Source organism: Sinocyclocheilus grahami, unplaced genomic scaffold (genome assembly GCF_001515645.1).
Source record: "Sinocyclocheilus grahami isolate Dianchi unplaced genomic scaffold, SAMN03320097.WGS_v1.1 scaffold907.1, whole genome shotgun sequence".
NCBI classification, from domain to species: Eukaryota; Metazoa; Chordata; class Actinopteri; order Cypriniformes; family Cyprinidae; genus Sinocyclocheilus; species Sinocyclocheilus grahami.
This window is the reverse complement of record NW_015506086.1, coordinates 313,553-325,640: the sequence shown is the minus strand read 5'-3', so window position 1 is coordinate 325,640 and position 12,088 is coordinate 313,553. Positions and strand designations below refer to the sequence as shown.

Here is a 12,088-nt window from a genome sequence, read left to right as displayed (position 1 = left end):
ATATTGGTATGCTTCGCCCCCGAAAGCAAACCTCGGGAACTTACAGTGTTGAGGGAGGATGGAAACATGGAAATAAGTGTCTTTGAGGTCCTCGGACTGGATTTGAGATACTATCTGTTTGATACTGAGCATCTTGAACCGAAGCCGTTTGATAGCGCGGTTCAGATGATGGAGATCTAAGATCGGACGCAACCCCCCATCCTTCTTCGGAACGATGAAGTAACGGCTGTAGAACCCAGACCCTCTCGAGAGAGGCGGAACACGTTCTATGGCCCCCTTCCTCAAGAGAGTATCTACTTCTTGTTCCATTACCAGAGCCTGCTCGGGGCCCACTAGTGTGGGGATGACCCCGTTTAAACGAGGCGGACGAGAACCGAACTGGATTCTGTAACCTTTCTCTACAATCTGCAGGACCCATTTTGAGATATTTGGTAGAAGTGTCCACGCTACCAGAAAATCTACTAAGGGAACCAGCCTAGCCGAGGTCCTCTTAGACAAAATAACGGTCCGCAGATCCGTTTTCGGTCTAGAAGACCCCGATTGAGAGCGTCGCCCCGACACCCAATCTTTTGTGGAGGGGTGCGGGTTGCAAAGCTCTGTTTTTGAGACTGCCGATATGAGGAACTTGACGGCTTGGGCTGCTCCCGCTCAGCAGCCCCACCTCTGAGCAGGTCAGCCTGGTATGCTTGTAACACCGACATGGTGTGCAAACATGCGCCAGCCTGACCTGCCGCCGTATAAGCTTTCCCAACCAGACTCGATGTAAGCCTAACGGGCCTGGTGGGAAGCTTCGGGGCCTTCAGGGAAAATGCTCGTCTAATTACTTTTAGGACAAGCGTCCTGTTTCTTAGCTGGCGAAACAATATTTTATTTTGGCTGCTGCACGAATCACACCTCATATGCGAGGGACTGTGGTGGCGAGTCCACAGTCTCCTCTGTCTCGACACTCATCACATCCACCTCCTCGGAGGAAGATAGATGAAGCGTCTGTCTCTCTCTCTCTCTCTCTCTCTCTCTCTCTCTAGAGCCGCGGATCTAGCGGGTGAAGACTGAGAAAAGGACGAGCCCGTCTCGGGTCCCTCCGCTAAATCCACCTGCGATCCCCACGACAACAGTCTACGCCGTGCCTCGGCAACAGCGGGACCATTGCCAGCGGGATCGCGAGCCTGGCCGCTCTCATCAAACACAGTCAAGCGAGAGCGGAGCATACGCAGCGAGAGTAACTCGCAGTGATGACAATCAGCTCCTCGAAAGCTGACTGTGCATGCTCCGCTCCCAAACAAACGACACACAAATCGTGTGTATCCCCCGCCGCGAGATGTCGAGGGCAGGGAGGAACACAGCATTTGTAATGTCGTTCGCTCGCCATAGACATTTTCATGATTGTTTTTTATATATGCTTGTGCGGACAGACGACAGTAAATAGACAGACACATACACAGAGCGCTGCTGAAGAGCAGAAGCTGATTTGCGCTCTGCCGGATGCGCTTTTATACTTTCTGGTGCTTACGTCACCCCGCCCGTGACGTCTCGCTACTCCATTGGGCTGATTTGACACTTGCTTCAGAACGCGGTCACGCATATGTGCTGCAACATATCACACAGGATTTCAGTATGGGTGAATGGAAATTTCCACCACACAAACAAGAAATATTCTTCCGTAAAGTCCATTAATGAGGACACATCACCTTTATTGCATCTGTGCTGCAGTTGCTAAATTTAATGAATGGAAAAGGAAGCGCTGGAGATAATTAGCCAAGCCTTAAGTGCATCTGATGTAATGGTAGATGGGCGTTAGTGGACCTTTCCACCATCTCCATGCACGTAAAGGCTCAAGAGAGGCTTCAAAACCTTCAGCTGCTGCCTGTAACACTTTGGCCTGTCTTTTTTAACACATGACTCATCTTCTCTGCTCCAGATAAAATAAAGATAAGCCACACAGTGCACGTTTGTGTAAAGCACAACACTTCTATTCAGAGAGGCGATTGGTTTTTGCTGAGGGATTCATTTTAGACCACTCGCCGTATCTGCTATGAGGCCGGCCATCCCCTTACGCTGATCAACAGAAGTGTGCAAAGTCTCCAGTGGGTGCATGTGGATGGATATACACACACACTGCTCTATTGTTCTCCCTGTTCAATAAGAGAGGATGTGAATAACACCAGATGAGCAGCTCTGAGCTTATTGGATCTGTGCATCTGTATCTATGCGTGTGTGTTTCATTGTATTCTGTTCCTCATTAGTTTTCTCTGTCCGTGAGGATGATAAGACACTGAAGGGCTACTTTATGAGACTATAATCCATCCTCTCGCACAAACACATATGCAGAGATGATACAGTGAGTGGATGTGCTCCTATGATAATATGATTCCTGTTTCTCATTCTCAAACGGAGGTGAGTAAAATAGAGTGGAACATAATATAGAGAAGGTTTCGAGAGCAGAGTGTGTTTGTTTGTCTGTGTGTGTGTGTGCGCGCGCGGGGAATTTATTTATCTGTACTTTCTGTAAAAGCTGCTTTTGTTCCCCCTCTTGGTGTACTTCTACTATTTCAGCCCCCAGCTAAGACAGCACTCACTCACAAACAAAACCAGCTACCACTACTAACCTCCCTCCCTCATTCTGTCGGTCTCACTATCCCTCCCTCTGTTCCAAGTTAGAGGGCAGGTGCCAGGGTTGAGTTATGTAAGGAATGACAGCTATGCCTGAGGACGGGATTGGTTAGCTGGGAAAAAGCACCTGTGGGACTCAAGTACCTGCCTCAGTCCTCAGAATGCAGAAAAGCTTTGATTCCTGTTAACTTCAGAGAGATGTGTAGAGAGAGACAAGAGAGCAGGGAGACGAAATTGGGAGTGATTTCGGTGACTATGAGGGCTGGCGATGCCGAGGCGCCGGCAGGCCAACTAGGAGAGAAGGAGTGAGATGAACAGATAAGGTGAAGAATAAAGTATGAAGAGAGTGATTAATGTGATAGGGTGGGAATGACAATGATTCTTAAAGTGAATGTGAAATCAAAACTTACCTTATTTAATTTCTTAATACATGTTATTCTGCATGTTATTCCAAAGAGATAATGGTCTGTGTAATCTTTTTCCTCCTCCCTGATATAATAATTACATTATATCATGTTGTTAATTTGTAAATTTATATGAATCATATATAAATACAATACAAAATGTGTATAATATAACAGAACATAATAGAATAGAATAGAATAGGTGACTGGTTTCTTTCAGAAAGGCAGTATTGCGCTGTCAAAACTCACAGATATTTATCCCTCCATCATTTCTAATCGAGTGCAGACTCATTTGCACTCTTGGAGGCTTTCAGCAGATACATCCTCCCCTGAGGAGCAGGAAGACAACACTCTACTCTCTATAGCTCCATTGCACTCCATCCCTTACTATCCAATGCCTCGCCGACACAGGCTCTTAATGCTACATTAGCATGTGTGTCGTATTCAGCTAGAAGTCAGCGGCCCAGGTCTAAACTCTGCCTGTGGATTAGAGAGATGAGATGTGAGCAGACAGCAGCTGCCCAATCACCTGATTTAAGACTAACAACATCTAACAGGCCCTCAAACAGACATGCTCAGCAAACGCTTCGCAATGGAGCCAAGGCACATATCGGATGGTGCTGCTGTCTTAGTGATAGAGAGGCGGCCAGATTGTCACTTTTCCATGTCAAATTAGGTATCAATTTTATCATGCCTTCAAATGCGTCTTTTCATCACCGTCACGGATGGAGCCTATCTGTTTTGCAAAATAAATGAGCATTATGTAAATTTTCAATGGAAATGAAGTGTGACCAACTAAACATAACTCAAATGGAAATGAGCGGTCAGACTAGAGGAGGAGATGACTAAAAATGAATTACAGAAATAACATATTCAAAAAACTATAAATATCAAATAATGCCTTGTTTTGTCCACATGGTTAAACACACACACAATATTCACCAATATTCATTTGTGTTATCATTTGAATTCCTTTCACATGACCTGAGGAGCAGCTAAAAGCAACACCGAGTGACAGGTCTGAAGGTGTGCCATGGCAGCAAAGGTCTGTGATGGATACACTACAGTACTGACTGAGGTATTGCAGTACTGCTCGCATATTCAGTCCCCCAAATATTGCTTCAATACAACAAATCAACTTTAAAAACATCAAGAGTGTCTGTGAATATATTTTCAATTTACTGCCTCAGTGCACCAAACATATCAGCTCTCAAACGCTCAGATATCGCTGGCAACACAACGGCAGCATGCCAATCACACACTTATCAGCTCAGTTTAGATTACTCTGGAAGTTACAGTGTCAAGGGTATTTCCGATCAGCGAGTACACGCGCGCACACACACATACAGGCATCTGGGGGACGATTGTCAACTGGTATTAAAACACCTGAGCTCTGCTACAATTGGTTCCTCCTAAGAATCAAACAGAATATGTTCATTCCATGTTCATGTTCATATCCATGCAAACTCAAATCCACCAAACAAATTTTGCAGTACTGCTCGCATATTCAGTCCCCCAAATATTGCTTCAATACAACAAATCAACTTTAAAAACATCAAGAGTGTCTGTGAATATATTTTCAATTTACTGCCTCAGTGCACCAAACATATCAGCTCTCAAACGCTCAGATATCGCTGGCAACACAACGGCAGCATGCCAATCACACACTTATCAGCTCAGTTTAGATTACTCTGGAAGTTACAGTGTCAAGGGTATTTCCGATCAGCGAGTACACGCGCGCACACACATACAGGCATCTGGGGGACGATTGTCAACTGGTATTAAAACACCTGAGCTCTGCTACAATTGGTTCCTCCTAAGAATCAAACAGAATATGTTCATTCCATGTTCATGTTCATATCCATGCAAACTCAAATCCACCAAACAAAATGCAAAATACAGTCACAGCCGGTGATGGGCTAGAAGTCATGTGTAAATATTTTGGCAACATGCATTTCATTGTAGAAATGTGCTAGCAGTAACATCATCAAAAACATATGGATTCTGAATATTTGGATTACAGCGCACAAATAAAATTGATTACTTTGTGTAATTATTTTGCGGTTTTTGGTGAATTCTATTTTATGGTTCTATTGTCAGTCACAGCATGTTGGAGAACACACTTTTTGTGTCCCATGGCAAACAAAGCAAATATTACATGATAAGTAATGATTAAACAAATGTTATTAATTTTAAGGGTTTAAAGTGTATCTTGTTTAACATTGTGCATTCTTCAAAACGAGTTGGCAGCAGATTTACAAAAATTGTATAATCTCTCTGAAATTTAAGTCATTTATATCTCTCATATTTCATTCGTATTTCTGTATGTTCAGACTTGCTTTGCCACAATATTTTGCATGACATATAATCATCCAGTCTGCTGTGTTAAAGGCACCACATTTTCAACATTTCAGTGACTTATATTTCAATCTGTTCCTCAGACGAAAATCATATGACTTCCATTCCGTTGTATGGTCCAATTTTATTATGTCATTTTGGAACTTGACAGCCCAGATCTTCATTCACTTTCCTTATATAAATGAGTGACAAAAAACATTCTTCAAGAAAAGCCTTCTCTCTTACTTTTTTCTCTCTCTCTAAAGAATGCAGGTGGAGAAGAGAATAAATCCATTGTATGCCCGTAAACAGACAACTACTATAACTACTACTCTATCATGGTGGGGACTTTCCATGATCTTCTATACTGAGATAATGCCCCATATGCCCTAAAACTACTCACACAGAAACCTTTCTGCATTTTTTAGATTTTCATTAAGACATTATTTAGTATGTTTATGGTCCCCACAATGTAGGTGATTTCAGGTTTTACTATCCCTGCGGGGACCAACTGTGGAAAACTGAACCTGACCCACACACACACACATATTTAGCATACACTAGGTTCAACTTGAGTTCATTAATTTAAAGGCATGCACTTCCCAAGAGAGTTTGAATTCTTAAGCTGTTCAGATATATGTTTTTCCCTCAGGTAAACTTCATAAAACAAACTCACAAAACCCAACACTTCCCTTTCTTTAAATGATACCACAGTGCAATGGCTCGATAGTAAATCTCTCTTGATGTTCTCTGTGTTTTAAGGAATTGAGCAATTGCTACATTAGATGACTATTGGCCCTTTGAGGCTGTAAAATAAACATTGAAATGACGAATGCGAAAGGCATATATAGCTTTTTATCAGATTTCGGTGATTAATGCCATGAAAACGATGCTGGCTGATGCATATTTATTCTTATATGTCACCTAATGTGGAAAAATTGTGCCTTGAAACTTATTTCTCTTCCTTTGCCAAACACGTACTACCCCAATACAAATACAGCCTAAGGTGGTCTGCTGGTCATTTAGAGCAGGGGTTTTCAAATCTGTCCTGGAGAATCCCCTTCCCTGCACATTTTGTGTGTCTCCCTTATCAGACACACCCAATTCAGGTCTTGCAGTCTCTATAAATGAGCTGATGAATTGAATCAGGTGTGTTAGATGAGGGAGACAAACAAAATGTGAAGGGCAGGTTTGAAAACCCCAGACTTAGACTGGTCTGGTTTTAGAGCGTCCCGGGGCAATTATTCAACCCAGGCACATTGGAAAAACATGCCTGCGGTGACATTTCTGCAAAATGACATTACTTTGCTTCTTGCATATTTTGTGACACATTCAAAGTGAAATATCCAGTAAGTGGTGTTAAAATAGTGTTCAGTTCTATCTGAAACAGATGAAAATGAATCTGGCAATGTTTCATTATGTAGGTTGTTTAGTGTATAGTAGCACTTCGAAAGGGTCGTAGGGGGTTGTGCTCGTAATGCTTGTCATGTGACATACATGCAGCCACGATATGACTGTATAACTGATATAGGCTTATGTTTTATTTTATTTTTTTCCCTTTTCATTCAAAATATTTCCAATCAGGAAATATCCAGATTCTCAAATATGTGTAAGTAAATGCATTTTGCACCTTTATAGATTATGTTATTTGATCTATAATGGGTAATGGCCAAAGTAGACTAATAGTGTAATCTATTAACTACACATAAAAACCTGTCTTAAGTACCAGATATGGGTGTCATGCGGCATGCCGTAAAATATTTTTTAATATGACTGACTTTGTATTTAATGTGAATTTAATAACAATATTGTAAGTTACTAATTATAACACTTTAATTTACAGAGAGCAAAATAATTACATTTTCATTCAGTCTAGCCAGAGTTCAGGCACTCCCATTTAAACCACTGAACCAAAAACTCCCATTTAAACCACTGAAGCTGTTTATACTGTGAAATTAATATCTTACATTCATATGCACATCTCCACTTTGTTATTTCTGATGAGAGAATTTGCCAGAGAATTCAGTCAGCGAGCAAGTGAAAAAAACACCACGTTCAGCGATGACTCATCTGAACGCCTTTGATTGGCCATTGCATTCATAAGCTCAACAGAATTGTGTGTGATTGTTTATAATGCAGTGCTGTACAAATGAGTCTGTCTCTGGCTCAGCGCCAGCCAGCGAATGCAGATTTGAATTTAGCAGCTGATGATGTGCCGCACTGAACGATTTAATCACGCTGGTGTGATTGTATCAAATAAAAAAAATAAATATATTATTCGTCTATTTTTTGTCTTTTGGAAGCTGCATTCAAAATCCACTTGGCTCAGAAATCTGAGTGGGCACGTGCCCCCTCACTTTGAATGTGCATGACGCCTCTGGTGTTAACAAGCAAATGTGAGATAAAAATGCATTTGCTGAAGCAACCATAGGATTTTAGCTTGCTACTACAAGTTTTTGAGCTATCAGACTTGTACCCACGAGCTTCACATCGCAAATGCAGTGCTGTACCAGGGGAGCTACCTAGCAAGCTTACTATAACAGAAAAACTATACATATGGAACTGGTTCTGTGATGTAATCCTCAAAATGTTTACAAATCATACACTACGTAAAAGTGTTCTGCCCCTGTAATCATAATTTGTGTGAAAAGGAATATAAAGTTGTTGGTGTTTTACTGCCACTAGTGTTAATTTCAGCTGGAAACTGCAGTTCATTGTATGTATATGTAAGTTTTTTTAGAATTTGACAAAAATGTAAGTACTTGTACATTTTTCCAATGAGCCTGTGTTGCAATTATCAGCTGGTTAGGCTTTGAGACCATCTGGCCAACAAGCAGAACACAAGCAACCCTGCTTAGGCTGGTCAAAAAATTTCTACCAACATGGTGACCCTTCAGTCTTCAGTAATTCCTTCATTCTCTTTCTGAACCACTGTCATTCCTTTAGCCCGTCTCTTCATCTGATGAAAAGAGAGGAAAATAAAGATCGAAGAAGAGTGAAAAAGACAGAGATAAAGTGATGAGCAGCAGTCAGTCACTGTGTCTCTTTGAAGGACATCGATTGAGTCATCTATTCCCGACAGTATATACAGCCCTCAGTATTTTCAGACAGGTTCAGTGTGGATATGTGTGTGTGTTTGTACGTGTAAATGATTTTTATCTCTGGAGGGGGAGGACGAAAGCGTCTTGATGGAAGAGGACATCAGAGTCGCAGAGAAAACGGAAAAAAAAAAAAAACACTCAACCAAACGATCTGACTAGATCTGACCAGCATTAGCGTGTTTAGCATCAAATTAGCAAAATTTAGACACTATTCCAAATGGATTTGGTCTGAGGTCTGTATGGAAATAAAATGTGAGGTAACATTCAAAGTTTAAATTTTAAAAATTCAAAGAAAAAAAAGAAAAAAGCTTGCACAAATATTTACCATGATAACCATAGTTTCTACCAAAAATACCATACAATTACTGTACAGAAAATGTTGCATCATGGGTCAGTACTTGTCAGTGCCCTCCAACAATGGCTACAGATGCTGCTGATAGAGCTTTATTTGTCTTGAACACCAAAAATGACTGTAATTTATGGTTTCACACTAGTAACACTGAGTAGAATTTGTGGTAACCATGGTAACATCTTTCTGGGGGTTACTAAATAATTAACATTAGGTCTAAATCGTTCATTAGTGCTTAAGTGCTTTGTTCTCTCACAATTAACTCATGTGGGAATCGTAAGCGATTTTAGCTTTAGCTGCTTAGACTCTGTGGCTTCACCTTCACAGTGGCCACTGCTGTGTTAATGTGTATGACTTTCATAGAATGCGCCATAGACCTGGGAGGCAGGTCACTTCCTCTGGTGCTCCTGTCTTCATCTCCCCGTGGTCCTCTCATTCCCTGATTCCCTCTCTGCTTCCATTTTTCCTTCCCTCTTTTCAAGCAGGACATTAATCAGCCGGACACTCTTAGTATCTCTCTCTCTCTCTCTCTCTCTCTCTCTCTCGCTCTCTCTCTCTCTCTCTCTCTCTCTCTCTCTACACACAAACAACACTATAACCTCTTATTCCTCTAAAGAAAATCGGGAGGTCATTTTAGAGATTGTGTGTGTTAGTAAGTGTTTGTAAAAGAGCTTAGTGGCGCTCTCTGTTAGCTAGACATCCTGCTATCAGATAGCTGCTGGCAATACACAGATAAAACCAGATTATATCTCTCTCTCTCTCTCTCTCTCTCTCTCTCTCACACACACACACACACACACACACACACAGTGTGAGATCTAAAGCTAAATGACTGCTAGTCGATATATGGCCTAATAGATGGCGGCAAGAATAGATAATAATACAAATGGATATTACCAGTATTCTCTAATCTAGAGGTTAATGAAGGGTCTTTGTCCTATGTGATTGGGTTAATGTACAGTAATGTCAAACACCAGTGAAAAAATGTTCATGTCTAGTGAAACATTTTCTATTTTGCTTTTTTAATTTAATATATACATGCATAATTTAATATATGTAATTTTAAATAAAATGTTAATGTAATATATATATATATATATATATATATATATATATATTTATTTATTTTTTTTTTTTTATTTTTTTATATATAATTAATTATATTTATATAATACATTTTGAATCCCATAATCACAGTGTAATCTAATTGTGTGTGCAAGTTGAAAGGTTAATTATTTGAGCATTTTGCTTTGTTAGAGCAATATTAGATTATGCTCATTAGGAGTTTGCAAGTAAGTGCAAAAAAAAAAAAAAAAACCCCCAAGCGAGGTTAATCATGTTCACTGCAATGGTGAGAATGATCAGCTCAAAAGATCAGGTTGCATCCAAGGGTAAGTTAAAGGCAAACTTAACCTAACGCAGGTGTGCTTGAAATTAGTCTTAAAATTTCAGATTCCACTTTTGATTATTACACAGTGACAATAAAAGTCAAATTACTTTTAAATGTATGAGGTCAAGCAGACCTCAACACTGATGCTTACACTAGGAGTTTCAGGGTTTAATGGTTGAATTAGACTAAACACAGACCTCATGTCAGGAAATGTGCTACAGAATAGTTGAGCAGATGCAGGTGAACATCCATAATTGCTTCTGTGGCCTCTACTGCAATGAGGCAATAGGCTTCGGGCAGTTTTGTAAAGGGCCATGTGGGTGTTCTGCTGCTGATGCCTGTAAATCAGCGGAATGACTTCATGGGCATCGCAAAAGACATTGGCAGGTCTTCAGCATCCACTTGTTATGGGAACTGTGCCATCGCTGGGACATTCCAGGTTGTTGTGAAATTCAAAGCAGAAAAAAATATTAAGGAAAAAACATGGGATATATATTCAATTTACTGTAATTGCAATATATCGGTGGAATCAAATGCCTACCCATTACCACGTGCAATTTTTCTTATACCTTCATATGTGCTGATATCAAACAAATGGAGAGGAAGATGAAAGGTGTTTGAAGGAAGGAGGAAATTAAAGGCAGATGAGATGATGTGTACGTGTGAAGAAGAGGCAGAAAAAGAGGAAGCACGTGTGTGTCTGTGTGCCTTGCATTCCCCTTTACTTCACTTTTCATTATTTTATGCTTGCTGTGTCTTTTTAAAGGTGCTTTCCTTCTTTGTCACTTTCTTGCCAGAGCCTAATTTTTTTTCTCCCGTTCCCTCTCATTGTGGTCTTGGCAGGAAGGATGACGGGCGACTACTCCGCCGCCTGCAGCGCTGGTCTTTATCACACTGTACACGCTAAATATAGCCCACTCCCTATGTGCGGGACCGAGGGGAGCGAGCGCCTACAAATGATTTAGTGTGTGCATGTATGTTTGCATCAAGATGGGTTATAGAACCTGGGGAAAGCAAACAGTTAGCATTAGCATTCATCTCAAAGGCAGTTGCTGAGTTAGCGCAGGACTCCCTTGGAAGTACGCAATTTAAAGCCTGCCAAATATAGACGTTTTTGAGTTCACACTGGAGTATGCAGCTACTTTGGAATTGGTGTTCAGTGGAGAAAGATGTTTTTGGTAACCGAATGAGGCTCACTTGCCAATGCTGACCAGGCAGTGTGTGTGACAAAGTTTTTAGCATAGCACTTTTAAGCATGTGTTTGTGTTTCTCTCTGATCTTCTTAAGTCTAAAGTATACTTAGGTTTTTATGCATATCCTGGTACAAGCAGTGCGTGTTTAATGTGAACTGCGCAGCCAGATTTTTGAACTGTGCATACTCTTTTCACACTAATTAAATTATCCACAAGGTGGCAACACTGCCCCGGATCGTTGTATCACAGTTACAAAAGAAACAGAGGAGACAACAACAACAGTCTACTGGAGATGGCAACAATAGTCTATATATGCCTCTGTTTTGATGAGCACTGTGAGGGGCTTTAGATATACCCAGAACTGAAGTTCACACAAGTGCAAAGACATTTTTTTTATTGCTCATAACTTTTGGAGAGAAATAGCACAGACAATGGATGAGGATGAAACTGTTTAGTGTGCATGTGTCCACCACATGTGTTCACACATTCCTTCAAATGGTATACATTGAAAGGCTATGTTTCGACTGTGAGTATATGCTACACTTTTAGACAAAAGGTACAACGCTGTCACTGGGGTGGTACCCAAAAGTACAAAACATATAAGTTACATATTTGTACGTTAGATACCCCTAAATGGTACATATTAGTATCTTAAAGGGACATACCTTTTGGAATGGTACTGGTCCAGTTGCAGTTCTGTACAT

The 12,088-nt window shown here is 40.7% G+C and overlaps 1 protein-coding gene across 3 annotated transcripts in view; it reads right to left on the bottom strand.

Moving 5' to 3' along the window:
* LOC107564069 (protocadherin-1-like) overlaps positions 1–12,088 on the bottom strand; it is a 170,807-nt gene that overhangs the window by 74,010 nt on the left and 84,709 nt on the right. The gene's annotated exons all lie outside the window — the stretch shown is intronic.